Source organism: Thamnophis sirtalis, unplaced genomic scaffold, assembly GCF_051295495.1.
Source record: "Thamnophis sirtalis isolate CommonGarterSnake01/CBP01778 unplaced genomic scaffold, rThaSir2_p1.2 scaffold_15, whole genome shotgun sequence".
Classification (NCBI taxonomy): Eukaryota; Metazoa; Chordata; class Lepidosauria; order Squamata; family Natricidae; genus Thamnophis; species Thamnophis sirtalis.
In genome coordinates, this window is record NW_028261395.1 from 2,749,956 (window position 1) to 2,755,629 (window position 5,674).

The following is a 5,674-nucleotide window of genomic DNA, read 5'->3' on the forward strand; positions in this document are numbered from 1 at the left end:
CTGAAATGCCAGGAGGAGGAGAAAGAATAGGAGGAGGAGACAAGAAGGAATGAGATCTGTTACAGGAACGGGCAACTCACAGCAGAATCACCAAGTTTGTTACCAAACCTAAAGGAAAACAATGCATCATTGCAAACATCATTCACAATTCCTGTCCATTGGATAACAAAACTGATGTGGATTGAAATTGAAACGTAAGAATTCACAAAGCTTCAAAAGGGGAAATGCTCTCTATGCAAATTGTGAGGAAGAGATGTGAACGTGCATTAAATAGTTAACTGAATTAAGGAATCACTCGTTCAAATCCATTGCATACATCCCGTTTTTACGGCTATGGAAATAATGGCCAGACCAAGATATATTTTTTTAAAGAAATGCATGAACATTTCCTTTAAAAGTACATTCTTTTCCTCATTTTTTGTGATTTGAGAGTCGTTCTCCTTTTCAATTCAGGAATGTTGCAAACAGTCTTAAGTCGCCCCCCTTCGGCAAAAGCCTTGGCACTCATATCCTTCATAGAATTTGAGGAATAAGGCAAGGCAATTGTATAAAACAGTTGTGCCTAGAGGCAACAGGCTAGAAACCAGGAAATGCCCAGTTCTAATCCTGCCTTAAAAAGCCAGCTGGGTGACCTTGGGCTAGTCCCCAAAGTCCAAGAAAGAAAAAAATAGCAAACCAACTCCAAAAACTGCAAATTGCATGGAGTTGCCCAGGCAGTGGTTAGGATTCCAGATTCGGTCTAAAACAGGCAGGCAGGCCGACACCTATGCATGTAATAAACATATTTGGAAATTCTTTGCTCTTCCCTACCGTGGGAAGTTATCACCCAGCCCTCTCCCAGAAAAATGAAATATCCTAGGAAATATCGAAAAGGCAGAATATTTCTCTGGATGTGAAAAGAAAGAAACGTGTTTTAAAAGACAGAATAGTTGCCTGTAGCTTCCTGCCCATCCCCGCTTTGTCAATAGGCCATTGAGAAAGCCAGGCTAGCCCACTTTACATAATAAAGACTTCTCCACTGCAGCTGCAGGGGGAAATATTGAAAAGGCACAATATTTCTCTGGATGTGAAAAGAAAGAAACATGCTTTAAAAGACAGAATAGTTGCCTGTAGCTTCCTGCCCATCCCCGCTTCGTCAATAGGCCATTGAGAAAGCCAGGCTAGCCCACTTTACATAATAAAGACTTCTCCACTGCAGCTGCAGAGGGAAGGAATGTTGGAACTTTACTCAACTGATCACATGGCATTCTGAGAACTCATCCATACCTGGATTCAAAACACAGCCTAGAGAGTAGCCCCCTGCATGGCACCATGGGAGTCTGACAACCAATCAGAATACATTTCTTACACAGGAACGGGAAACAGAGAGGTGGGACTGAACAGGGTATAAAAAGCCTAGCAAGCCCCTCCTTCAGCCCTTCTCTTCTTCTCCACCAACACTGAAGCATGTGATCCCCTTTTCTGTTCATGGCTCAAGCCATGTGGTCCCGTCCAACAATAAACCATCTTTCCAAGCAGCCTCCATGTCTCCAGTGTCTTTTTCCCCCACTTGGAGCCGAACCCAGAAGGACATTTCTTTCAACACCACCAAACTCCAAAACAGTCCAAGTACTTCTCATGCTACATGTGCTGGGACTGGTTTTCTAGACATGTCTGATAAATACTTATTTACGAAACTAAATTGAGTCCCCTTCGGGGGAAAAGGGCAGCATATAAATATAATAAATATAATAAATGAATAAATGAATAAATTCTATTTTGTCCTCCTTTTTTTAAAAAAGGAAAAAAACATTTGCTTTGTAAGAAAACAAAAAGAATCAGAAGGCTCGTGGCATGATGAAGAGAGGGAAAGAAGCAGATAAGTAAAGAAACGGAGGCATCACATAAGTTTGGATTGGTGTGGATTAGCTCTGAAGAAAGAGGGAAGGAGATCAGAAGGAGACCATAAAGAGAAGCAAGGAGGCTTCTGCAAAGGATTGTTTCCTAAATTAGAACAAAACCACAGTCATTTCCTGAGCAAGTAAAGAATGGGGTAAGTGGGACGATGGGATTGGTGCATTTAAAGATGATTTCCCACAGTAAGAGTGGGTCCCTCCAGGCGATCTGAGACAACACCCAGTCCCATCGCCAAGCATCTCCGTAAGGCTGTGCTTCTGACTCTTTGCAATTCTACGTGCACCAGGTCAAACCAGTTGAAAGGGACCTGGTCCTCAGAACTGGCTTCTGTCCTGTTGAAAGAAATGTCCTTCTGGGTTCAGCTCCAAGTGGGGAAGAAGACACTGGAGACATGGAGGCTGCTTGGAAAGATGGTTTATTGTTGGACAGGGCCACGTGGCTTGAGCCCTGAACAGAAAAGGTGATCGCGTGCTTCAATGTTGGTGGAGAAGAAGAGAAGGGCTGAGGGAGGGGCTTGCTAGGCTTTTTTATACCCTGTTCAGTCCCACCTCTCTGTTTCCTGTTCCTGTGTAAGAGATGTATTCTGATTGGTTGTCAGACTCCCATGGGGCCATGCAGGGGCAACTCTCTGGGCTGTGTTTTGAATCCAGGTTTAGTTGAGTTCTCCGATGCCATGTGGTCAGTTGAGTAAAGTTCCAACATTATCCCTTCCCCCTGCAGCTGCAGTGGAGAAGTCTTTATTATGTAAAGTGGGCTAGCCTGGCCATCTTAATGGCCCATTAGCTGGGGATGGGCAGAAAGCTACAGGCAACTATTCTGTCTTTTAAAACATGTTTCTTTTCACATCCAGAGAAATATTCTGCCTTTTCAATATTTCCTAGAATATTTCATTTTTCTGGGAGAGGGCTGGGTGGTAACTTCCCACAGTCCAGTTCCCCCGTTTTTTGTATGTGTTTGTGCCGTATGGGACAAATAAGATTATCACAAATGAGATGCATTGCATTGGGAAACATACCTGTGATGTATTATTTATGTATTAGTCAACCTTTTTATACCTATCGCCCACTTGTGTATCTCTTGTTAGTAGTAAAATTTTCTAACCGCCCAGCGGTTCCGTATTAATGGGGATTTATAAAGTAGGGGAGTAACTTTACTTTATAAAATTTATAAAGCAGAGTTATAGCAAACCCTTACCGCCCACCATGAAAGCTGGAATGCCCACTAGTGGGTGGTAGGGACCAGGTTGACTACCACTGATTTAAAACATGACTACCCCATCCATCCAGGCTGCAAAAATCTAGACAATTAATACAACATGAAGTTAGACAAGGTTTGTATCTCTTTGCTACCATCTAGTGTTGACTTAGGATTGCAGCCCAGGCCGAATTTCTAGAGATCTTCCTGCTCAAAAATTAATTGGTTTGAATTGAATTCAACATACACTCAATGTATCAGAGGTGGGTTCCTACCAGTTTGCACCTAATCGATAGAACCGGTTCGTCAAATCTACCGAACCGGTTAGAAGAGGTTCCACCAGTGGACCCGGAAAGCAGGCCACACCTACAGAAGAGGTTCCAAAAGTTTTTGAAACCCACCACTGGTCCTTGGAGATGATTATTCTACACTATCATGCTCCTATTTATAAAACTCAGTGCCTCTGTGAAAGGTAAGGATGACTACTGCGTTTGTGGTGCAATCAGAACATTGCGTGTGTTGAAGTTGTTTTAACGCAAACCAAAGATGCCTTTTGAAAAACAAGTTTACATCCTATTCTTATGCATGCCAGTGCTGTGTGTGAGGTCATTTAAGGTGGTTCTGACAAGTGTCATCAGCATCTTCATATCCGCTCACATGGGCGGCAAGCCACTCCCACAAAGGAGGCCACACCCACAGAGTAGGTTCAAACAATTTTTGAAACCCACCACCACAATGTATATATAGGAATCTTAATTCAGAGTGAGATATCTTGAAGCTCTCCTATACTAGGCCCTTCATTATTTAAAATCACACATTATGCTAAATCATAATTTTAAATTCTTATTTCATTCAATAAGCAACAAATGACAGGATTGACATTAAACCATAATCTATAACCTACAATTTCTGGATTCATGCATGTTAGTGTTGTGGTTTGCCAGTGGCCTCCAGAGCTGGCAGAATCTTAAGATGTGAATCAAACTGCAGATCACCCACAGATAATAATATTTTGAATACATTTCTATCCAAATCTATTGAGAGTTAGTGGCAGTGAGCCCAGGACTTTTGCCATGTGGGACAGAACTGTGATCTCTAAAGACCAGCAAATGATTATTGAGTTGTATCATTACTGGATTATTGATGATAGTGGGTGGTAATATCTGCTCAATGACCAGCCTTGGTGGGGAAACGAGTTATCTCCAGGTATTTATGCAAAGGTTAGAAAATAAAACCACCATTAAAGCATTCTGGGGGGGGGAGTCTAAATCCACAGACCCACGCATATAATAAAAATATTTGGAAATTCCACAATTCCAAATAATTCAGCTACTTTTCATGCTACCGGTGCTAGGCTGGTTTCCTAGATATGTCCGATGAATGCATAAGTAGGGTAGAGTGCAGTAGGAATAGGAATAGGAAAGAATAGAAATTTGGAAGGGACCTTTGAGGCTGTCTAGTCCAACCCCGTTGCTCAAGCAGGAGAATCTATACTATTTCAAATAAGTGACTCTGTAGTCTTATTTTATGCAGCCTGCTAAATCCTAATGGCTCGATTTTGACAGTAAGGAACATCTCCAGGCATTTGTGCAAAAATCGCTGGTTAGAAAATAAAACCGTCATTAAAGCATTCTGGGGAGGGGGGTCTAAATCCACAGACAGACACCCAGGCATGTAATAAAAATATTTGGAAATTCCACAGTTCCAAACAGTTCAGCTACTTTTCATGCTACCCGTGCTAGGCTGGTTTCCTAGATATGTCCGATGAATACATAAGTAGGGTAGAGTGCAGTAGGAATAGGAAAGAATAGAATAGAAATTTGGAAGGGACCTTTGAGGCTGTCTAGTCCAGCCCCGTTGCTCAAGCAGGAGAATCTATACTATTTCAAATAAGTGACTCTGCAGTCTTATTTTATGCAGCCTGCTAAATCCTAATTGCTTAATTTTGACAGTAACGAACATCTCCAGGCATTTGTGCAAAAATCGCTGGTTTCCTAGATACGTCTGATGAATGCATAAGTAGAGTAGAGTGCTGTAGGAATAGGAAAAGGAAAGAATAGAATAGAAATTTGGAAGGGACCTTTGAGGCTGTCTAGTCCAACCCCGTTGCTCAAGCAGGAGAATCTATACTATTTCAAATAAGTGACTCTGCAGTCTTATTTTATGCAGCCTGCTAAATCCTAATGGCTCGATTTTGACAGCAAGGAACATCTCCAGGCATTTGTGCAAAAATCGCTGGTTAGCAAATAAAACCCTCATTAAAGTATCCCGTTTTTTGTTTTTTTTGCAAAATCCAGCCCCGCCCCCTGCCCCGCCCCCTCATTCGTTCCTTTCCTCAACGCTCCTCCCCTTCGAACGTCAGGGGAGGGAACCCGCCGGTGACGTCACGAAGCCGCCAAGCTCCGCCGCGCCTTCCTTTCGGAGCCACGCGGCTTCTGGTATCCCGGCAACCCGGGCGGAAGTGACGCCACACACGCAGCCGCTGGATTCAAACTGTCGGAAGCCGCGTTCGGTTGGAAGCCGGGAGCGGTTTCCGCCGTTGCTTCCTGCTCGCCGGGCCGCCCCCCTCGCGCCCTTCCCTCCC